We start from the raw sequence: 25603 nt of genomic DNA on the forward strand, positions 1-25603 counted from the left end.
GCTGCACGCCACTTGTACCAGGGGCCTTGGATGGCTCAAAGCCCGAGAATGTTTCTTCCTCGGACGAGCTAGTGGCCGCAGCAAAAAGAAATGTCGAGTTCATCGGTCCCCCTACCCCCCTGGAATAGCTTGCTCAGTTTGGTCCTCCCGTAGAGGTTCCTTGTCGTCGGCATTGCCCTCATCCCCCTCCTCCACCCCCACATGACAGACTGAGGTGGAGGCTTCCATTCGAGGATGTGGCGCATGCGACTCCTCATCTGGAAATGGAAAACAACAGATGAGTGGTTAGCAGCAGAGGAGGGGGCAGGGTGAAATGAGTACGGTCACGTAGCACAGACTTATTTGAAGGACTGCCGCTACTGCATTATATGCAGTCAAGAGACACGGCATCATATTGCTCCAACCCTAGTCCAGAGACACTACATCACATTGCCCCAACTCAGCAGGACTTGCCCTCAGTTTCGAACGGGGGCTCCCTGAGGCATCGATCAGACCTGCTACACGGTACACGCTCCTCCAAGTCTGTCAGAGGCATTGTTCTGGGGGGGCCGCCACCTGTCTTGCTGCTCTCGGTGGTTGTGGGACAACTTTCCTTGCAAAGATAACAATGGGAATGGTTACCAGAGGGCCCTTTTGTTCTTGTGGCACACACACATAGCCCTTAAAGCACTTGTACCATATTGCGTGCATTTAATACAATCCTCTATTTAATGACCCTGGAAGTTGCATGTGGTTCATGAGGAAGACATCAAAGTGCAGAAGCAAATTTTAAGATCTCAGAAAGCAATCTTAATAATGTGTAATGATCTTTCATGGTAAATATGGTGCAACACTAAGCCTACCTATACCAACATGTGTCAGATTTATAATTTAAGTAAAGAAGGTGTATCAATAAAAAGATTACTCTGAAGATCCTGCAATGGTCAATGAACCTCTTGCGGCACTGGGTGTGGGTCCTTCTGATGTCGTCCACGAACGACACCTCCTCAGATATGCTGGTCCAAAGACGCCTATAAACCGCTGGGAGGGGTTTACTTGCACCCTTCCAATTTAATTCACCCCATCTCCCCTTCACAGCTGCGATAAGGGCCTCGTTCGTCTCATCAGTGAACTTCCTCACTCTCTGCCTGCTCCGCTCTCCTTCCATCGTGCCTGCTATCTGTAAATGGCTGATTAAGCCCTGGGTGCACTGTACATGCGCGGTGCACCCTGACAGCTGAAGAAACGCTGGAAGAAAAAAAAATGGCGACAAAAAAAAAAACGGAAAAAATTTGTGCATGCGCAGAAGGTCCATTTTTTTTTCTGATCACAAATTTCGGCTCTGGCGCACAAATTCAGTTGGGCAACGCCTGATTTATCGCTATCGCCGGTCACTGTTTGGCGAATTTTGCTGGGTCCGGCGGTAACTGTTCCCCTGCGCTAAAAAAATAAATTCCGCCGCGGTTATCGCCCTAAAATGGGCGAAATTGTTAAAAACCCAAATTTCTAGCCCAAAATATTGGGAATATAAAGTTGAATAAAAACAACATTCTTAAAATTTGCTAAAAATTGCATAACAATACTTTTTGTTTATACATTTTACTGTGCCTGTACCACATAAGGAAAAACTACATATTACACTCCTTTAGGTGGCATGAATTAAAGCCCAGCTGTTTCCAATTTATGGGATACAACTGGAGCCATTTCAGATCATATTGTCAATTATTTATTGATTTAGATTTTATTCACAATTTGTATTCTACACAGATTAGTTTGGGTTATTGACACTGATTTCAGTTAGTTTCAAACATATCGGCAGGCTTGATTCTGGAACTTTGTTGGACTATCCCCATAATTTGAAAGAAGAGAAAACAGCTTGTTACCAGAGAAGTCTTAAATTTATTTATAAGGATTGCCAACTTGCAGATTATTTGCATGCTCCATACTTCGTTTACACCATGTGTACCATATTTAGTTTCCAACAGACAAATGCACTTATTGGCAAGCAGAAGTAATACGAAGGAATATGTGTTATGTTATTTCCAGAATCCTGCTATCCCAATCCGAAGCCACTCCTTGAAGGAAGTGCAATTAGACATGGGGCTGGAACATTTTTGTCCTGATTTTCTGACTCATGGCATGCAGCTCATCAGAAGCACAGGAGTGCAGAATTAACCCTATGGGAGATGTATGCTAACCTGTTCATTCTGAAGCGATTTGCTGTAATTCTCTATGATGGACAATATTAGACATGGGGCTAGAATTTGATAAAAATCCACCACTGCCCAAAAAACCACGAAGATTATTAAATTAAGGCTGGCGAAAAATTGATCAAAAAATTGGAAAAACTCCGCTCGGCGGGAAAAATCAGTCTTACACACGGATTCTCGAAGGAAAACACGATCCTGGTCAAATTGGGCAGTACTTACTCAAAATTTAGTCCAAGGCTGCGGGTTGGGCCTAGGGAGGGGGGAAAACACAAAATATTTTTCCAAAAAACAAAAATCGGAAAACATTCACAGGACCCTTCTGCACTGAATCGCTGCAAAAGAATTTTTGAAAAAAACTTTCACTTACCCTTTTTTGCAGGGTTGCTTACCTACCGCTGATCAAAGAGCTGCTCCGGCTGGTTTCTCGTGGGCGGTATTTTTTCCCTCAGCTACATAACACCACTACCACCAAACCGCGGTGGCGGTTTTTAAAATCTTCCACGCCGGCGGTCCGCTCCCCAGCGGCATTTCGAAACCGCCAGCGGAAGACTTTGACGAAACTTGCAATGGGCGATTTTCAAGGAAAAAACAGGAATACCGCCGAGAAACCGGGTGGAAATGGTGATCAAAATCCAGCCCATGATATGTAAACCGTAAATTTTAACATGATTGATATGTGATCTATTTAATTAAATCTATAACTGAGGAATTGATATTTCTGCAGTTACAAAGAAGAAAATGAATACTGTAAATCCAATCGGTTGCTGTGTTTCAAAATGTAGTTAGTTGCTGCCTATCTGTTGTAAAACCCTCTTCTCGATCTTTCTCACTGCAATGCTCCATCTCACACTCAACAAGCTCCCCGCTGGAGTGCACCTAAACTACAGAATCAGTGGGAACCTGTTCAACCTACGTCGTCTCCAGACCAGGTCCAAGACTGTCCCAGCCTCTGTCGTTGAGCTACAGTAGGCGGACGATGCATGCATTTGCGCACATTCAGAGGCTGAACTCCAAGTCATAGTCAACATCTTCACTGAGGCGTATGAAAGCATGGGCCTTACACTAAACATCCGTAAGACAAAGGTCCTCCACCAACCTGTCCTCACCGCACAGCACTGCCCCCCCCAGTCATCAAGATCCGCGGCATGGCCCTGGACAACGTGGACCATTTCTCATACCTCGGGAGCCTCTTATCAACAAGAGCAGACATTGACGACAAAATTCAACACCGCCTCCAGTGTGCCAGTGCAGCCTTCGGCCGTCTGAGGAAAAGAGTGTTCGAAGATCAGGCCCTCAAATCTGCCACCATGCTCATGGTCTACAGGGCTGTAGTAATACTCACCCTCCTGTATGGCTCAGAGACGTGGACCATATACAGTAGACACCTCAAATCGCTGGAGAAATACCACCAACGATGTCTCCGCAAGGTCTTGCGAATCCCCTGGGAGGACAGACGCACCAACTGGAAGCAATACGGTGGAGGAGGATTTTCTGGAGTGCATAAGGGATGGTTTTTTAGACCAATATGTCGAGGAACCAACTAGGGGGGAGGCCATCTTAGACTGGGTGTTATGTAATGAGAAAGGATTAATTAGCAATCTCGTTGTGCGAGGCCCCTTGGGGAAGAGTGACCATAATATGGTGGAATTCTGCATTAGGATGGAGAATGAAACAGTTAATTCAGAGACCATGGTCCAGAACTTAAAGAAGGCTAACTTTGAAGGTATGCGGCGTGAATTGGCTGAGATGGATTGGCGAATGATACTTAAGGGGTTGACTGTGGATGGGCAATGGCAGACATTTAGAGACCGCATGGATGAACTACAACAATTGTACATTCCTGTCTGGCATAGAAATAAAAAAGGGAAGGTGGCTCAACCGTGGCTATCAAGGGAAATCAGGGATAGTATTAAAGCCAAGGAAGTGGCATACAAATTGGCCAGAAATAGCAGCGAACCTGGGGACTGGGAGAAATTTAGAACTCAGCAGAGAAGGACAAAGGGTTTGATTAGGGCAGGGAAAATGGAGTATGAGAAGAAGCTTGCAGGGAACATTAAGACGGATTGCAAAAGTTTCTATAGATATGTAAAGAGAAAAAGGTTAGTAAAGACAAATGTAGGTCCCCTGCAGTCAGAATCAGGGGAAGTCATAACGGGGAACAAAGAAATGGCGGACCAATTGAACAAGTACTTTGGTTCGGTATTCACGAAGGAGGACACGAACAACCTTCCGGTTATAAAAGGGGTCGGGGGGTCTAGTAAGGAGGAGGAACTGAGGGAAATCCTTATTAGCCGGGAAATTGTGTTGGGGAAATTGATGGGATTGAAGGCCGATAAATCCCCAGGGCCTGATGGACTGCATCCCAGAGTACTTAAGGAGGTGGCCTTGGAAATAGTGGATGCGTTGACAGTCATTTTCCAACATTCCATTGACTCTGGATCAGTTCCTATGGAGTGGAGGGTAGCCAATGTAACCCCACGTTTTAAAAAAGGAGGGAGAGAGAAAACAGGGAATTATAGACCGGTCAGCCTGACATCGGTAGTGGGTAAAATGATGGAATCAATTATTAAGGATGTCATAGCAGTGCATTTGGAAAGAGGTGACATGATAGGTCCAAGTCAGCATGGATTTGTGAAAGGGAAATCATGCTTGACAAATCTTCTGGAATTTTTTGAGGATGTTTCCAGTAGAGTGGATAAGGGAGAACCAGTTGATGTGGTATATTTGGACTTTCAGAAGGCGTTCGACAAGGTCCCACACAAGAGAGTGATGTGCTAAGTTAGAGCACATGGGATTGGGGGTAGTGTACTGACATGGATTGAGAACTGGTTGTCAGACAGGAAGCAAAGAGTAGGAGTAAATGGGTACTTTTCAGAATGGCAGGCAGTGACTAGTGGGGTACCGCAAGGTTCTGTGCTGGGGCCCCAGCTGTTTACACTGTACATTAATGATTTAGATGAGGGGATTAAATGTAATATCTCCAAATTTGCGGATGACACTAAGTTGGGTGGCAGTGTGAGCTGCGAGGAGGATGCTGTGAGGCTGCAGAGCGACTTGGATAGGTTAGGTGAGTGGGCAAATGCATGGCAGATGAAGTATAATGTGGATAAATGTGAGGTTATCCACTTTGGTGGTAAAAACAAAGAGACAGACTATTATCTGAATGGTGACAGATTAGGAAAAGGGGAGGTGCAAAGAGACCTGGGTGTCATGGTACATCAGTCATTGAAGGTTGGCATGCAGGTGCAGCAGGCGGTTAAGAAAGCAAATGGCATGTTGGCCTTCATAGCAAGGGGATTTGAGTACAGGGGCAGGGAGGTGTTGCTACAGTTGTACAGGGCATTGGTGAGGCCACACCTGGAGTATTGTGTACAGTTTTGGTCTCCTAACCTGAGGAAGGACATTCTTGCTATTGAGGGAGTGCAGCGAAGGTTCACCAGACTGATTCCCGGGATGGCGGGACTGATCTATCAAGAAAGACTGGATCAACTGGGCTTGTATTCACTGGAGTTCAGAAGAATGAGAGGGGACCTCATAGAAACATATAAAATTCTGACGGGGTTAGACAGGTTAGATGCAGGAAGAATGTTCCCAATGTCGGGGAAGTCCAGAACCAGGGGTCACAGTCTAAGGATAAGGGGTAAGCCATTTAGGACCGAGATGCGGAGGAACTTCTTCACCCAGAGAGTGGTGAACCTGTGGAATTCTCTACCACAGAAAGTTGTTGAGGCCAATTCACTAAATATATTCAAAAAGGAGTTAGATGAGGTCCTTACTGCTAGGGGGATCAAGGGGTATGGCGAGAAAACAGGAATGGGGTACTGAAGTTGAATGTTCAGCCATGAACTCATTGAATGGCGGTGCAGGCTAGAAGGGCCGAATGGCCTACTCCTGCACCTATTTTCTATGTTTCTATGTTTCTATAGTGTCCTCGACCAGGCCAACATCCCCAGCATTGAAGCACTGACCATACTTGATCAGCTCCGCTGGACGGGCCACATCGTTCGCATGCCTGACACAAGACTCCCAAAGCAAACGCTCTACTCTGAACTCCTTCACGGTAAAAACGAGCCAAAGGTGGGCAGAGGAAACGTTTCAAGGACACCCTCAAAGCAACATCCCCACCGACACCTGGGAGTCGCTGGCCAAAGACCAACCTAAGTGGAGGAAGTGCAGCCAGGAAGACACTGAGCACCTTGAGTTTCATCGCCGAGAGCATGCAGAAACCAAGTGCAGGCAGCAGAAAGAATGTGCGGCAAACGAGTCCCACCCAGCCTTTCCCTCAACAACTGTTTGTCCCATCTGTGACGGGGACTGTGTTTCTCTTATTGGACTGTTCAGTCACCTAAGAACTAATTTTTAGAGTGGAAGTAAGTCTTTCTCGATTCCAAGGGACTGCCTTTGATGATGGTTGTAAAATATATAACCGGTTTAGGCAGCCCATTAGCACAGTATTTTGGAACCTTGATAAAGAATGATATCTACCATCCCCAAACTATTGAAATACCAATGTCTGCTGTATTGGCGTAGTATTTTGCCACAGGGATGAAAGCAAAATTATTACGAAAGTTATTACTTGAAACTGCACACCTGAGGAGAGGGAACCATTTACAATGTCAGCTGGCATGGAGGTCAGGAAAGGACATGGGATAGTGAGGAGTTTAATGGGAATGGGGTCAAATGAGTAGGAGCTAGATCTTATGGATGAGATGAGCTTGGTAAAGTGTGAAGGGAGGGGAGATGAGAGGAAAGTACAAAAAGACAGAAACAGTTCATGGCTAGAGTGAGAGGGGCTGGGGCAAGGAGGGGAAAGCAGTGGAGGCAGCTAAACAGATGTTCTCAATCTTGTTAAACTCAAAGAGATCCATGAACTCCCTACGCTTGTTAGAGATGAGGGTGGAGGGGGCATGAGAGGCGGCAAAGTCAAGAGGTGAGTTCATGAATAAGGGCAGGAGAGTTTCTATGGAAGGAGCTGTTTTGACAGGATGGTAAATTTGGAGGAGAGTGGAAAGGGGAGCTGAGAAGGAAATTGACATTGCTGAAGAGAAGCCGTCGTTTGGTACAGAGACTGAGAGAAGGGAGGATATTTTCAGAGAGGAATTCGGGGTGAGGTTATCGACCATGAGGATTTTGAAGGAGAGTCATGACATGCTTTAAGAAGAAGGTGTCAAAGGAGTAGAGGAGACACCAAGGTAAAATAGTTCTCTTTAATGGCAAACCACTGGGTGATGGAAGTAATTTGAATGCTGACTTTTTCTAGTAAGTTCACTAACATATTGCGTTTTAAATGTTGCACTGAGACAAACGGTACACTAAATTTTTCAGCTGACTCTTTGACCAAGCTTTTGGTCATCTGCCCTAGTGTGGCTTGGTGTCAAATTTTGTCTGATTACTCACCTGTGAAGTGTCTTGGGATGTTTTCCATTAAAGGCACTATATAAATGCAAGTTGTTGGTGTTGACAAATTAGAATAAATGTCCTGTACACTACACACTAATAGCAAGGTAAGAATTGCATTAGATAAATATTAGTTAGCAATCAAATTTGGATATTCTCTTTGCAAGAACTGAGTAATTTGTATTTTGTCCAGCTGGGATTGAAAATAATATATTTGGAACAAAGTAACTTGGGCCATATTAGGAATGAAGAGTAGAGCGACGTATCTTTGTGGACTATGTATCTTATCATTTTGTAACACTAGCTCAGTTGATAGTTTATAAAATGTAAAGGATAGTGTTGTATGTAATACTTGCCACCAGAGGGCACGACTGTTGGAGTCCTAATGGTCACCTACACACACGTGTAGTGCCAGTATAAAAGGTTGGCTGGCTGCCATGTTGTTTAGGCACTCTGGAGTTGTAATAAAGAAAACTAAGGTCACACTCAGTTTAGCTCAGTACTCAGCCTCGTGGAGTTCTTCTATACACCACAATTGGCGACGAGTAACAGAATACGAACCTTCACGCAACTATGGCTGCTGTTGGAATATTAGAGATTCGTAGAGGGTGATGATTGGGACGCCTTCGTCGAGCGTCTCGACCAGTACTTCGTGGCCAACGAGTTGGAAGGAGACACTAACGCGGCCAAGCGCAGGGCGGTTCTCCTCACCGTCTGTGGGCCTAAAATGTACGGACTCATCAAGAATCTGCTCGCACCGACAAAACCAACGGAGAAAGAATATACAGAGTTGTGCACGCTGGTTCGGGACCACCTCAAGCTGAAGGAGAGTATTCTCATGGCCATATATCGTTTTTACACGCACCATCGCCCCGGAGGCCATGACATGGCGGATTATGTCGCTGACCTGAGACGCCTCACGGGACCTTGCGATTTTGGAGCTGCGTTGGGGCAAATGCTGCGGGATATTTTCATGTTGGTCATCAGCCACGAAGTCATTCTTCGAAAGCTGCTGGCTGCCGAAACCTTAGACCTGAGCAGGGCCATCGCGATCGCCCAGGCATGCATGGCCACAGACGATAATACCAAACAGATGTCTTCTCAACATTGAAGCTCACTGGCAAGTACTGTGCATAAAATGACGTAGCTAGCAGGCCGAACTGCATATGGCAGGGCCTATACATCTGCGGCTGCAAGACCTGTGATGACTCCGAGTCCGCCATTGGGGGTGAATGTGAATCCATTAGCACCGTGTTGGCGCTGCGAGGGTAATCATCGGGTCCATCAATGTCGATTCAAGCACTACGTGTGCAAAGGCTGCGCAACAATGGGGCACCTCCAGCGAATGTGCAAACGTGCTGCGACATACCACGTGGCAGAGGATGATCGATCCGGCGCAGATCACGCAGCACAGGCAACTCAACCCGAGGAAGAAGTGTATGGGGTACATACCTTCACCACCAAGAGCCCTCCTATAATGCTGAAAGCCAAATTAAATGGAGTTTCAGTATCCATGGAGTTGGACACGGGTGCAAGTCAGTCAATAATGAGCCAGAAGACTTTCGAGAAACTGTGGGGCAATAAAGCACAAGGGCCCAAACTGAGCCCGATTAATGCAAAGCTGCGTACCAACACCAAAGAGCTCATACCAGTCATTGGAAGTGCGGCAGTGAAGGTATCGTATGATGGAGCTGTGCATGACCTATCATTGTGGATTGTTCCAGGCAATGGCCCAACGCTGTTCGGCAGAAGCTGGCTAGAAAAGATTAGATGGAAGGAACAACATCAAAGCACTATCTTCAGTGGATGATGCCTCATGTGCTCAAGTGCTGAGTAAGTTTCCCTCGCTATTCGAACCAGGCATCGGCAATTTCACAGGTGCCGAGGTACAGATCCATCTAGGCCCTGATGCACAGCCCGTCCATCACGAGGCTCAGGCAGTTCTGTACATGACGAGGGTGAAAGTAGAGATCGAACTGGACAGACTCCAACGCGAAGGAATCATATCGCCACTCGAGTTCAATGAGTGGACCAGTCCAATTGTTCCGGTGTTGAAAAGCAGTGGCACAGTCAGAATCTGCGGAGTCTACAAGGTAACGATTAACCGAGTCTCACTACAGGACCAGTACCCGCTGCCCAAGGCGGATGACCTGTTCGCAACGTTAGCGGAGGGGAAGTCGTTCACCAAGTTGGACCTAACCTCCGCCTACATGAAACAGGAGCTGGCTGAATCTTCGAAAAGACTGACGTGCATCAACACACACGAAGGGCTGTTTATATACCACAGGTGCCCTTTCGGGATTTGCTCGGCTGCAGCCATTTTCCAGAGAAACATGGAAAGTTTGCTGAAATCTGTTCCGCGCACCATTGTGTTTCAAGATGACAACGTGATCACTGGTCGTGACACCATCGAACATCTACATAACCTGGAAGAGGTTCTAAGTCGCCTAGACAGAGTGGGACTCAGGCTGAAATGCTCCATGTGTTTTCCTGGCGCCAGAAGTCGAATTTTGGGGGAGAAAGATTGCAGCAGACGGCATCAGGCCCACAGATTGAAAGGCAAAGGTCATCAAGAATGCACCCAGACCACAGAATGTGACGGAGCTGCGTTCGTTCCTGGGACTCCTCAACTATTTCGGTAACTTTTTACCTGGGTTGAGCACGTTGTTAGAGCCTTTGCACATGTTGCTACGTAAGGGTGACAACTGGGTTTGGGTCAAGTCTCAAGACACAGCCTTTGAAAAAGCCAGGAACCTGCTATGTTCAAATAAGTTACTTGTACACTATGACCCATGTAAACATTTAGTGCTAGTTTGTGACGCCTCATCGCACGGGGTACGGTGTGTTACAGCAAGCCAATGTGTCGGGCAACCTCCAACCGGTTGCATGCACATCTAGAAGTTTGTCTAAGGCTGAGAGAGCTTATAGTATGGTCGAGAAAGAGGCGTTAGCATGTGTATATGGGGTTAAGAAAATGCATCAATGCGTATTTGGATTTTGGTTTGAGCTTGAAACTGACCACAAGTCGCTCATTTCGCTGTTTTCAGAGAGCAAAGGTATAAACACCAATGCTTCGTCCCACATCCAAAGATGGGCACTAACATTATCCGCTTATGACTATGTTATCCGCCACAATCCAGGCACTGAAAACTGTGCCGATGTTCTCAGCTGGCTACCATTACCCACCACTGGGGTTGAAATGACACAGCCTGTAGACTTGCTACTGGTCATGGATGCTTTTGAGAGTGAGGTCACCCGTCACAAGCTCGCCAGATCAGGACCTGGACCAGCCAGGATCCTGTGCTATCATTAGTAAAGAGTTGCATCCTAAATGGGAACTGGTCGGCCGTTCCCGGAGAAATGCAAGATGAAATTAAGCCATTTCACCGATGCAAAGATGAAATGTCCATCCAGTCGGATTGTCTCATGGGGTAATCACGTGGTTTTGGCAAAAAAAGGCGTGGAAACGTTTATAAACGACCTACACAGTACCCACCCAGGCATTGTCATGATGAAGGCAATTGCCAGGCCACATGTTTGATGGCCCGGCATTGACTCGGACTTGGAGTCATGTGTGCATCAGTGCAACACTTGCTCGCAACTGAGCAATGCACCAAGGGAGCCTCCACTGAGTCTGTGGTCATGGCCCTCCAAACCATGGTCCAGAATCCACATAAATTTTGCCGACCCCTTTCTAGGAAAGATGTTTTTAGTAGTTGTGGACGCTTACACCAAATGGATTGAATGCGTAATCATGTCATCCAGCATGTCCACAGCCACCATTGAAAGCCTCCGGGCCATGTTCGTCACCCATGGCTTGCCCGACGTCCTGGTCAGTGACAATGGACCGTGTTTCACCAGCTCAGAATTCAACGAGTTTATGACCCGCAATGGCATCAAGCATGTCAGGTCTGCTCCATTTAAGCCCACATCGAACGGTCAAGCGGCGCGGGCAGTCCAAACAATCAAGCAGAGCATGAAATGCGTGATGGATGGCTCCCTGCAGACCCGCTTGTCTCGCATTCTGCTCTGTTACCAGACACGACCCCACTCGCTCACCGGGGTTCCCCCAGCAGACTTGTTAATGAAGAGAGCCTTCAAAACTAGGCTCTCCCTAGTCCACCCGGATCTTAATGATCTCATGGAAACCCGGCGACACCGGCAGAATATGTACCACGATTGCGCGGCTGTTTCACGTGACATTGATGTTAACGGCCCTGTGTTTGTCCTGAATTACGGTCATGGTTCCAAGTGGGTTGCTGGCACTGTTTTGGCCAAGGAAGGGAATAGGCTGTTTATAATCAAACTGTTAAATGGCCAAACATGCAGAAAGCATTTAGATCAGACCAAATCACGATTTACTGACAACCAGGAACGACTTGAAGAGGACATCACCATCGACGATCCACCAACACACGCCCAACCCGCAATCGACCTAGCTGTCAATCACGAGGATGAACCCACTGTCCCTGACAGTCCGGTCAGACCAGCCACGGTGCAGTGCAGCAATGGTCCGACCAACTCACACACGCCAGGGTTTGAACTTAGACGATCAACCAGGGAGCGAAGGGCTCCGGATCGCCTCAACTTGTAAACAACTTGTACCGAAGATTTTGGGGCGGGGGGGGGAAGGAGTGATGTAACTATGTAATACTTGCCACCAGAGGGCGTGACTGTTGGAGTCCTAATGGTCACTGACAAACATGTGCAGGGCCAGTATAAAAGGTTGGCTGCCATGTTGTTTAGGCACTCTGGAGTTGTAATAAAGACGACTAAGGTCACACTCAGATTAGCTCACAGTACTCAGCCTTGTGGAATTCTTATATACACCACAGATAGTTGGTCTTCATCTTTTTGAAATGCAATTAAGTCAGCCTACTTTCAAAATTAACAAATGTTTGCGAACTTTGAAAAAACCTACAAGTTGGAATGAGGCATTAAGTTACACACGATCAGAAATGAAAAATAAAATACATTTGTGTTTGTGCAGAGCCTTATTAGTTCCTGCTTTAATCATCCAATATACAAGGTACATTCGTTCTCTGATAGAGAAAGAGCCATGCGGTTGGATGGGTGGTTTGAGAGTTTAGCAATTAGAGATATTACTGAGTCACTGTGACTAAACATTGCTGTAGTTTTTTAAGATACTGTTGTGCAAATATTGGTTAATGTTAACTCATAAGTATCGCATTTTGTTGCTTGAATTTACATGTAAAGAGGCTAGGTCAAATCAGAAATGGGCAGTCAGTTATTTGTTGATTTTTGCACATTGTTTCTCAATCTTGTATTTAGAATATTTATAAACATGATAAAAGGGGGTATTTCTCGTAACATTGTAAATTTGTTAATATCAAATTATTGCAGTCATGAAAAATTTACTAGTTAGGCCACTTGGAATATTGTGCACCATTTTAAAACCCTTCAAAAGATTGATGGATCAATGAAAAAGTACATGCATGATTCTATGATTTAGGACTCTTAACTTAAGAGAGATGAATTTGTTTCCACTGGAATTTAGACTTCAATTTCAGAACAAGAGAACGTGAGTTTAAAAAAAGCATAAAGGATCAAATTACTAGAACTTTAGAAATTTAAAGAAACATATTCTCCTCCCTTTGCCAAAAGAGCAGTGTCCTCTGGTAAAAACAAAATTAACACTGTGTGGATTAATCCCTTTTAAAAAGAGTTGAATAAAAAAAGAACAAGATTGAAGAGTGTAAAGAAAATATTGACATTGATGATCAAATACTTCACAACACTACCTGTTGATGGTAACATGGTTAGTTGGCATTGTGAGAAGCATTCAAATCTTGGAGCTTTGCCCATTAGCTTTGAAAGTTGAAGTATTAAATCTTCTTGAGGATTTCACTTTTGTTTTACTTGCCTACCTCAAAGATTCATTGGGATGTATAGAATCCATGACGGGGCAAATTGTGCATGGAGAAACTTGGACTTTTCGAACTTGCAAAAAAAGACAGCTAAGAGGGGACCTGCTATAAAAGTACCTAAGTTAGTAAACTGAATAGAAAAGATAAATCTAGAACACTACTTCAAGGTGTAAGAATACTAAGAAAAGTGGGTATAGGTTCAAACTAGTTAACGGCAGATCGAAAACAGATTTTGTGGCTTTGGAGAGGGTGCAAAGGACACTTACTAGAATTATACCAGGGCTGAGGAATTTCAGTTACATGGTGAGACTAGAGAAGCTGGAATTATTCTCCCTAAAGCAGAGAAGGTACTGGGGGATTTAATAGAGTTGTTTAAAATTTTGAGCGGTTTTGATGAGTAAATAAGGAAAAACTGTTTCCACTGGGGGCTGAGTCAGTAACCCGAGGACACAGATTGAAGATAATTGGCAAAAGAACCAGATGGAAGATGAGGAGAATTTTTTTTGCTCAGCAAGTTGTTATGATCTGGAATGTACTGCTTGTTAGGGTGGTGGAAGTAGATACAAAAATAACTTTCAAAAGGGAATTGGATATATACTTCAAAAAAAAATTGCAGGGCTGTGGGGGAGTGCCACTAATTGGACAGCTCTTTCAAAGAGCCAGTATAAGCATGATGGGCTGAATGGCCACTTTCTGTTCTGTAAGATATGATTGTATGAAGTTCTTTAACATGCAAAGCGTGATCAACACTTATAATGGATTTCAGGTCTAATTTGTGGAGGCTAAGATGTAGGAGTCATTTAAGACACCATTAGTTGCTGTGATGAATGAGCTAAAAAGAATCTAATGATTTTCCTTACTTGTATTTCCTCATGATAGTGATTTAATATATTTTCCAGTTAAATATAAATTTTGTAGTTGAAAAGTTGAATTTGGAAAAGTGTAATATTTTACATAGTGAAGTGTTTTGTGCAAGAGTTTGTCAGGGCAGATTGTGTATGAGGATGAAGTTATGGCTAATGAGCTAAGTAGGTACTTTGTATCGGATTTGATTTCTGAAGACTATCACATGGTCCTAGTATTACAGGATAGATGTGTAGTTAAAATTGTTTCATTAAAAATAACTGCATAAATATATTAGCTAATCATCATCGGCAGGAATATTAGTATGCTTAAGGATACTAGAGTGAATGGCAGCCAAAAAATGAAATGCTAATTTGTAAATTTGACAGGCTAAGCTTGAATATGAAAAAATTGAAAGTTAGTTTTGAGTGCTGTAGGACCATTAGACCCATAGTGCTCAAGGAAATGGAAGATCCAATTGTGATCCACTGGCTCATATATTCAGTAGCTCATGTAGGTTTGTTATTTAGCCTCTGAGTCAGAAGGTTATGGGTTCAAGTCCTACTCCATAACTTGAGCACTTAAACAAAGCTGACACTTCACTGCAGTTCTGAAGGAATACTGCACTGTCGGATGTGCTGTCTTTCAGAGACATGAGACATTAAACTGACCTATCTGTCCTCTCACGTGATCATAAAAGATGCCCTGGCACCATTCAAAAAGAGCATGAGAGTTCTTCTGGTGTCCTGGCCAATAATGATCTTTCAACCAACATCATTAAAACTGATTATCTGGTCATTATGCCATTGCTGTTTGTGGGATCTTTGTGTGTAGATTGGCTGCTGCTTTACCCTACGTTACAACAGTGACTATGTCACTTCACAACTATGTAATTTCTTGTAACGTGCTTTGGGGGTCTGTGTGTGCGTGTGTCTGTCTGTCTCTCTTTCCACCTCTCGTCTCCTCTCTCCCCCTCTGCGAGCTCTCTCCTTTCCCTTGTTTCTCTTCTCCCTCCCCATCACTCCCTCTCTATCTCTTCCCCTCCTCTCTCTCACTTTCTCCCACTCTCCCGCCACCTCTCTCTTTCTCTCAAGACAGCCCCATTCTGGGTTGTGGATTTGCAGGTAGACAAGTGTAATTAAAATACAAGTTACTCACTATTGTGTGTGTTATTTTCTGGAATAAAGCAGCTTAAAATTTGGTATAAACTTCACCTCACTTATTATTGATTCAGTACGCCTTCAGAAAGATTGAAGGACCACAGGCCCAACCATGTTCAGCTGCTTCTTCAGTGCCCTTCCCTTCATCATAAGGTCAGAAGTGGGGATGTTTGCTGATTATTGCAGTGTTCAGTTCCATTCACAACTCCTCAGATAATGAAGCAGTCCATGCTCGCATGCAGCAACACCCTGATGACATTCTGGTTTGGGCTGCACTACACAAGTGCCAGACAATGACTATCTCCAACAAGACAGAGTCTAACCACCGCCTCTTGACATTCAACAACATTACCATCTCCAAATCCCCCACCATCAACATCCTGCGGGTCACCATTGACCAGAAACTTAACCGGACCAGCCACATAAATACTATGGGAACAAGAGCCGGTCAAAGGCTGGGTATTCTGTGGCGAGTGTCTCACCTCCTGACCCACCAAAGCTTTTCCACCATCTACAAGGCACAAGCCAGGAGTGCGATGGAATACTCTCCACTTGCCTGGATGAGTGCGGCTCCAAAAACACTCATGAAGCTCGACACCATCTAGGACAAAGCAGCCTGCTTGATTCCCATTCACTCCCTCCACCACCGGTGCACCGTGGCTGCAGTGTGTACCATCTACAAAATGCACTGCAGCAACTCGCTAAGGCTTCTTCGGCAGCACCTCTCAAATCTGCGACCTCTGCCAACCTGGAAGGACAAGGGCAGCAGGCGAATGGGAACATCATTGCCTGCAAGTTCCCCTCCAAGTTACATACCAACCTGAGTTAGAAATATATTGGCGTTCCTTCATCGTCACTGGGTCAAAATCCAGGAACTCCCTCTCTAACAGCAATATGGGAGTACCTTCACCACATGGTTCAAGAAGGCGGCTCACCACCACCTTCTCCAGGACAATTGGGGTTGGGCAATAAATGCTGGCCTTGCCAGCAACGCCCACATCCCAAGAATGAATTTAAAAAAACAAGAGAGTTTCATTGTTACGCTCCTGGGTCCTGCTGCTGCATAAGTAGATACAGTGAAAATAAACTTTGATATAAAGTCTGAGCATCTACCTTTTAAGGAACTGACTGACATTACTGTATCTGAGAATATATCTAAGGCAGGCCCAAATTCATCATAACTGTACAGGAGTACCAATTGAAAGATATGTGTTGGGAAAGAAGCCTGGGGCTAGTGGCTGATCTGTTAAAACCACACAAGCAGCATGAGGTTGCTAGGACCATTAAATTCAAAGTAGGGAGTCCAATACTTAGAATATATAAATCTCTGGTACATCTGCACTTGGAGTTATGCATCCAGTTTTGGTCCACACACATGTTGAAGGATATCTAGGCTATGGAGAGGGTGCAAAGGAATGTGTTAAAAATGATACAAAATCTTAGCATTATCACCTATGAGAATAACTCCAAAAAAATAGTTATTTAGTTTAGAGAACGGCAGGCCTAGAAGGCATATGAATTAAGTTTTTTTAAATGATGAAATGATTGGATACAATTCAGTCAGATGCATTATTTGAAATGGATAGGGATGGTACAATTGGAGGTCATTCCTATGAAATCTTTATGCAGAGTTTGATTAGATGCCAGTAAGTATTTCTTTTTGCAAAGTCATTGCCATCAGGGACAAGCTGCCAAGACATGGTGATAGGAAGTTACTACAGTGCTTTAAAGAAGAACTTAATATGTTTGAGCAAAGAAGATGCTTCCAGTTTTAAAGAGCAAGTCATGTAGAAGAGTAGAGAACAGTTTCCCACTGTCTCAAATATCTAATTCTGCCGAAAATGTTTCCATGCTATCTGCCTCTACTGCATCTTTGGGCTGTACGCTCCACACATTCATAAGAACATAAAACTTAATAAATAAAAAATAAAAATCATGATTGATCTTCTGTCTCAACTCCACCTTCCCACCCTATCCCCTTATCCTTTGATTCCCTAAGAATCCAAAAACCTATCAATCTCTTTTTTGAATATACTTAACAGCTGAGCATCCACTGCTCTGTGGGTTAGAGAATTCCAAAGATTCACAACCCTTTGAGTGAAGAAATTTCTCCTAATCTCAGTCCTAAATGGCCGAACCCTTATTCTGAGACTATGACTCCTAGTTCTAGATACCCCAGCCAAGGGAAACATCCTCCCAGCATCTACCCTGTCAAGCCCCAAGAAAATTTTATTTGTTTTAATGAGATCACTTCTCATTCTTCTAAACTCTACGGAATATAGGTCTAGTCTGCTCAATCTCTCCTCATAAGACAATCCCTTCATGCTAGGAATCAGTCTAGTAAACGTATGTCACACTCCCTCTAAGGCAAGTGTATCCTTCCTTAGGTAAGGAGACCAAAACTGTACACAGTACTCCAGATGTGATCGCACCAAGACTCTATATAATTGCAGTAAGACTTCTTTATTCCTATAGTTTAATCCCTTTATAGTAAAGGCTAACATACCATTTGCTTTCCTAATTGCTTGCTGTACCTGCAGGTTAACTTTCTGTGGTTCGTGTACAAGGACACCCAAGGTCCTTTTGAATACCAAGATTTACCAGTCTCTTACCATTTACAAAATATTCTGCTTTTCTATTTTTCCCACCAAAGTGGATAACTTCACACTTCTCCGCATTATATTCAATCTACCACGTTCTTGCCCAATCACTTAACTTGTCTAAATTATTTTACAGCCTCTTTCTGTCCTCTTCACAGCTTACTTTCCGACATAACTTTGTATTGCCAGTAAACATGGATGCATTACACTTGGTCCCTTCATCTAAATCATTGATATAGATTGTAAATAGCTGAGGCACAAGCACTGATCCTTACTTTACCCCACTAGCTACAGCCAGCCAACCCAAAAATGACCCATTCATTCCTACTCTGTTTTCTGTCCGTTAACCAATCCTCAATCCATGCTAATATATTAACCTCCAATCCCATGAGCCCTAATTTTATGTAATGACCTCTTGTGTGGCACCTTATTGAATGATTTTTGAAACTCCAAATACATTACATCCACTGGTTCTCCCTTATCCACCCTGTTAGTTGCAACAGATTTGTCAAACATGATTTCTCTTTCATTAATCCATGTTGACTCTGCCCATTCATATTATGATTTTCTAACTGCCCTGTTATCACGTCCCTAATAATAGATTCTAGCATTTTCCCTACTATTGGTGTCAGCCTAACTGGCCTGTAGTTCCATGTTTTCCCTCTCTTTTTTCTTGAATAGCAGGGTTACGCTTGCTACCTTCCAAACTATGTGTACCATTCTAGAATCTAGGGAATTCTGGAAGATCAAAACCAATGCATCCACTATTTCTCTTGCCATCTCTTTTAAAACACGAGGATGTAGGCCATCAGGTACAGGGGATTTGTCGGCTTTTAGTTCTATTAATTTCTCCAGTACTATTTATTTACAAATACTAATTTTTTTAAGTTCCTCATTCTCACTGGACCGCCCTCTGCATAAAGTAATTAAATCTAAACAGTGTGTGCGATCTCATTTCTAAGCTATTTATCTATTCCTTTAAGGATCTTGAATGATATCTTCTTTGAGCTTTTTCTGAGTGAACAATCTCAGGCTCTTCAACCTCATAGCTTAAATGTCAAGATAAAGATCAACTTAGTTGCGCTTTGCTGGATATCTTTGTAATGAACAGAATTGTACATAGCAGTCCAGCTCTGGTTGTTGCAGTGCCTTGAAGAGACTCATTATCACCTCCTGGGATTTATGCGCTCTCCCTCTGGCTATGCTTCCCAAAATCAGCTAATCTTTCCTTACTGCTGCTGCATACTGCGCTGTTGATTTCAGTGAACTATCCGTCAGCAACCCCAGACCCCTGTCCTTCATTGCGTCCAGTAGCATAGAGACATTTAGTTCATATTCTTGCTGTTAATTCCCCATGCTTAGTCTCATTACCTTGCATTTGTCCACATTATATGCCATTTTCCATTCAATTAGACCACCTTCCAAACCTACCCTATCCCTTTGTATTTGTTTCACCTTTTTTTTTTATTGTTTAAATCCCCCACCGCCCCCCACCCAATTTGGTGACCTCTGCAAACTTAGACCATTTTGTTTCAGTGCCAGCTCTTAATTTATGTACACTATAAAAAGCAATACCCCAGCACTGATCCATGTGACCCCTTACCAGTGACACCTTACTATATCATTGCAGTTTTAATTACAACTGCTCTTTATTTTCTCTGAGCCAATTTTCAGTTCCTTTAGCCTCTTATTCTTTGCCTTTCTACATTGTGAACTAATAGCTTGTGTGGTATAGTATGAAAAGGCTCATCCTATCCACAGAATTTCTGTTGTCAACATTGTTCATCAATTTGTTGAAGAATTCCAATAAGCTTATTAGGCAAGACCTCCCTCCTGTAAATCTATACCACACCTATCCTCTCTTTCCGAATCTTTTGAATACTTTACCCACAGCAGATGTTAGGTTGACTGACCTGCAGTTTCAAGGGTCAACCCTTTGCCCATTCTTTTAAAGATAGATGTTATGCGAGCTACTTTCCAGCCCTCAAACACTAAATGATTATCCTTTCGTGATTTGATTTTAATTTTAATCCATCCTTTGAATGCTGAATTTATGTTTGCAACCTTTAAAATACAAGTGTTTGGTAGGTAAACATTTTCTGGAGTATTTTATTGGCTATTGTAGTCAATTTTAAACACCCATGGGGGAAAATAAATCTTAAGTATGTGAGTTAATGGTTGATAAGCTATGGCAGTTCTCAGGTCTGGACTCTAAAATTGTCCAGATTTTGTGTTATTTGCAGTCCTAGTCCAGGCGACCAAATGTTTTCTTGGAACTACTCATTATTGGACAAGATTATTAATAAACAGTCCAGTGTACAAATTTAAATCTGTCATAACAATTACATTCATATACAATTATGATTGAGTTGTGTTTTGTTTATTAAAAATGCAATTTAAAATGTATGTAGCTTCACACTATATATACACACGTGTGCTGCATACGAGCATGTGTAAATGAGCTACTTTTGGCCTGTTCCTGTTTTATGCACAGACTAACAATTCATGCAGTGCTTCACATCTTTGTCACTGAGGGGGGAGAATTAAATATTCTAGTGATACCACCAGCAGTCTCCTTAGGGAGCTGACTGAGCTGTCAGTTTTTGTAGCATGCATAACTGATAGGGGTCATAAGGTTTTCTGAAAGAGTAGGATAGTCTGGTGCATTTAATAAAGTAATGACCTAAGGAGTCAAAGCTTGTTTTGTATGTATAAAATTTATATCCGTGTTCTTATCAGCCACATTGTATCAAACTGAAATGTAATTGGGTAGCAGTTTCCCAGTGGAGCAACTGATTTTGAATGTTGGCAATAAATAAATAACTGTATGAGCACCCTATAGTCTAGCAAAGATTTAGTCCAAGCCTTGTTAATATGACCTACTGATGTTTGTGCCAAATTTCCATCCAGCATCCATGACATCTTTGTAGATAGACCAACATAATACTAAGTGAACAGAATATTTTTTGTATATTTTAAATTATGAAATGCAAATCAGAAGGACGGTCATTTTAAATTGTACCCCGTAGACATGAGAACCATCATTGATACAGATGCATAAAACAAACTACAACAATCTAACTAGCTGCCAGGCGAAAAACATTATATTCGGCAGGACCTCCTCATTGCTCGTATTTCCGGGTTTCCCAGCTACTAAAAGACTCCCCCACTTCCTCCCCGTAAATATTGGGGCCATTGCCTCTATCAGGGATACAGCTGTTCATGTGGAGGTACATATGCAACACATGACATACCGCACATATGTGCCTTTGCATGGAAAATGGTGTGCCTCAAATGTACAAGTAGTATAACCTGGACTGTGCAAGTCAGGTGGTAGTCAGTTATTTGATGTTCCCCAATTGTATTGACCAGGTAGATATAATCATAACATTAGTTTCATAGGAAGTATAAGTGCTGCACTGTGGATAATTTGACACATGTTCTTATGCTTTTATAACTGACATGTTGTTAATAAAAATATCAGTGCAATGTCTGAGCTACTGTTGGATTTTCATTTTGCAATGATTGAACTATGGTGACATATCCCATTATGTAGGTCTGCAGATTCGAAGGACTCCACAGATTTTTTCACATTTGGTTGCTACTATAATAACATACTTCTGCTGGCTCGTTCAAAATTTAGAGATTATAGAATGATGATTGTGGACATCACTGGATTTTAAATTCTGTTAATTATAAGTTTTCTCCTGACCATTGTGTATATGTAGTAGACAGATACATACACCACTAATGGTTACCAGAAAGAAATTGTGAGCCAGCAGCACAGTTAAGGTGCATAAATGGTCAAGAAAGCCACATACTTTTTATATACAGTATTTAAATCCCCAAATTATATTAAACTCCCCTCTCCCCCCAACCCCCCCTGCACCTCTAGTTTGGCTTTTTATGGCAATATAGGTAGCATACTGCAGCTTTATAACCTTTATTGTGGGATGGGAACAAGAGGATCTGCTTCTTTATTTTACAAGCATCTCCTGTTGTAAGCTCTGCCTCATAAATTTACACTATAATTAAATTGAGTCACATAGGCATAATAAGATTTAGAAATGGAACTTGGAATCCATTCACTAATTGAAATGGACGCTACAATCTCTGGAGTATTTCATCCATTCTTTTGCGCAAGCCATCAAATCTAATTTACTCATTCTGGTGCACGTTTTAAATTGATTCGATGAAAAATTGTTCCCTTGTATGTCACTAGAATTACACAGATTTTAGGAGGACGGGGAGTGGTGAGAAGTGGTATACACTTATTTTATAGACACACAATATTGTTTTATAATGGATGAAATGATCATCTCTGGTTTAAAAAAAAACAAGCAGTAAGTGCTTGGTGTCAATATATTTTATACCTAATTTTAAAAATATATCAACCTCTTAAATTTGTATCTGCCATGTGAATTAGAATTTAGTGAATCATGGTTCAGGAATGGACTTTCTCCGGGAGATTTACCTCAGCAGGCCAGAAATCAGGGACGTGAGACCTTCGGAGCAATTTTGGATTCTGGATATTTGACGGCAGGGTAAGCTTGAGGTAGAGATAGTGAAGTGGAAAAGGAGGAATTCAGAAGCATAAATGGAGAGTGAAATCTCCAGATATGTGGATCCCCAGGAGCTTGGACACTTTGATAATCTAATTGAGCTGTTTAAAATGATAAAAATATTCAATAGAGCAGATAGAGAGAAGCTATTTCCTCTGGTTGGGGAATCCAGAATAAGGGGACACAGTCTCTTAAAATTAGTGCTCGGCCATTCAGGAATAAAATAAGGAAGCACTTTTTCCACACAAAGGGTAGTGAAAATCTGGAATTCTATCCCCCAAAAGGCTGTTAGTTGATATTTTCAATACTGAGACTGACAATTTTTTATTACGTAAGGGTGTCGAGAGATATGGATCAAAGGTGGGAAAATGGAGTTGGGGTACAGATCAGTCATCATCTAATTGAATGGTGGAACAGACTCGAAGGGCTGAATGGCCTACTCTTGTTCCTTTGACACCATAGCACAGGAAAATGGCTGGATCTCTCATAAGATGAAAGAAAAGGGTACCCAAACAACAACTTGTATTTAACATAGTAAAACGTCCCAAGGTGCTTCACAGAAGTGTTATAAGACAAAACAAATAAATTTGACACCGAGCCACATAAGAAATTACAGCAAATGACCAAAAGCTTGGTCAAAGAGGTAGGTTTTAAGGATCGTCTTAAAGGAAGAAAGAGAGGTAGAGAGGTTCAGGGAGGAAATTCCAGAGCTTAGGGCCCAGGCAGCTGAAGGCACAGCCACCAATGGTTGAGTAGTTATAATCAGGGATACTCTAGAAGGAAGAATTTGAGGAGTGCAGCCATCTCGAGAGGTCGTGAGGCTGAAGGTGATTACATAGTTAGGGAGGGGCGAGGCCATGTAGGGATTTGTAAACTAGGATGAGAATTTTGAAATTGAGGTGTTGCTTATCGAGGAGCCAATGTAAGTCAGCGAGCACATGGGTGATGGGTGAGCGGGACTTGGTGCGAGTTCGGACATGGGCTTCCGAGTTTTGGATGACCTCAAGTTTACATAGGGTAGGATGTGGATGGTCAGCCAGGAATGCGTTGGAGTAATTGCGTCCAGAGGTAACAAAGGCATGGATAAGGGTTTCAGCAGCAAATCAGCTGAGACAGGGGCGGAGACGGGCAATGTTACGGAGGTGGAAATAGGCGGTTTTAGTTATGCCGCGAATATGTGGCCGGAAGCTTATTTCAGGCTCAAATATGACACCTAGGTTGTGAACAGTCTGGTTCAGCCTCAGACGGATGCAAGGGAGAGGGATGGAGTCGGTGGCTACGGAACGCAGTTTGTGGCGGGGACCAAAGACAACGGCTTCGGTCTTCCCAATATTTAATTGGAGAGAATTTCTGCTTGTCCAGTACTAGATGTCAGACAAGCAGTCTGACAATTTAGAGACCATGGAAGGGTCGAGAGAAGTGGTGGTGAGGTAGAGCTGGATGTCGTCAGCGTACGTGTGGAAATTGACACCATGATTTCGGATGATGCCGCCGAGGGGCAGTATATAGATGAGAAATAGGAGGGGGCCAAGGATAGATCCTTGGGCGACACCAGAGGTAGTGATGCGGGAGTGAGATGAGAAGCCATTGCAGGTGATTTTCTGGCTATGATTAGAATGGAATCAGGCGAGTGCAGTCCCACCCAGCTGGACGATGGTGGAGAGGTGTTGGAGGAGAATGGAGTAGTCAACCGTGTTAAAGGCTGCAGACAGGTCGAGAGGGACGAGGAGGGATAGTTTACCTTTGTCACAGTCACAAAGGACGTCATTTGTGACTTTGATAGCTGCTTCGGTACTGTGGCAGGGGCAGAAACCAGATTGAAGGGATTCAAACATGGAGTTCCAGGAAAGATGGGCACGGATTTGGAAGGCAACAAACACGTTCAAGGACTTTGGATAGGAAAGGGAGGTTGGAGATGGAGCGGTAGCTTGCAAACACAGTGGGGTCAAGAATTGTTTTTTTTGAGAGAGGTGATGACAGCAGTTTTGAAGGAGAGGGGGACAGCAGCTGAGGAGAGAGAACAGTTAACTATGTAAGCTAACATGGGAGCCAGAAAAGGAAGTTGGGTAGTCAGCAGTTTAGTGGGAATAGGATCAAGGGAGCAGGAAGTGGGTCTCATGGACAAGATGAGCGTGGCGAGGGCAAGAGGGAAGATCAGAGAGAAACTGATGTGAGTTCAGGGCTGGGGCAGGGCAGATCTTTAGAGGAAGTTTGGCCCAGTAGGAAGGAAGGGAAGTAGCTGATCGGATGGTCTCAATCTTTGAGACAAAGAAGTCCATGAGCTCCTCGCACTTGTTGGAGATGAGTGTGGTGGAGACAGGGAAGAGGGGTTTAAGAAGACAGAAAGTAGTAGCTGAGGATGGAAAGCTAGCAGTGGTGGGCATCTGGATATTTCCTTTTCCTTTTTCTATCAACATGAAATTGGTGTCTTCCCCTCCCCCCCCCCCTCCACCTGACTTCCCCTAAAAGGAATACATCACATGATTTGCAGTTAACTAGGATTGAGATTTCATGATTGGAATTCTGCAGGTATACTTTAATGGTTCAATCCGTTGTATAGTTCTGTTTTCTCAATTGTTTGCAAGTACAGAGTTGCGTATTGAGCTAAGTTATTGAGTCTACAGCTAAATGATGTTAGAAGCTGGTTTCATATTATTTTCATTCGAATTCTGAGAAACAGGATCCTCGGAGCCAGATCCAGCATTTATTCTGTTGAATCTGTGCCTCGTAGCCTGGTGGCCAACACACTCAATTTACTCCACTAAGGAACCTCTGTTGTTTAACAGGTATGGAGATGTGGCTGTGAAGGTGGTTGATTGGGGGGTTATAAGAACACAAGAGTTCGGAGCAGGAATAGACCATATGGCTCTTTGAGCCAGCTCCACCATTCAAAACGATCATGGCTGATCTTCGACCTCAACTCCACTTTCCTGCCCGATCTCCATATCCCTTGATTCCCCTATT

At 43.4% G+C, this 25603-nt stretch overlaps 1 protein-coding gene across 8 annotated transcripts in view; it reads left to right on the forward strand.

Moving 5' to 3' along the window:
* Positions 1-25603, forward strand: part of fryl (furry homolog, like) — a 693453-nt gene that overhangs the window by 610356 nt on the left and 57494 nt on the right. The gene's annotated exons all lie outside the window — the stretch shown is intronic.

This window comes from Pristiophorus japonicus, chromosome 2 (assembly GCF_044704955.1).
Source record: "Pristiophorus japonicus isolate sPriJap1 chromosome 2, sPriJap1.hap1, whole genome shotgun sequence".
NCBI classification, from domain to species: Eukaryota; Metazoa; Chordata; class Chondrichthyes; family Pristiophoridae; genus Pristiophorus; species Pristiophorus japonicus.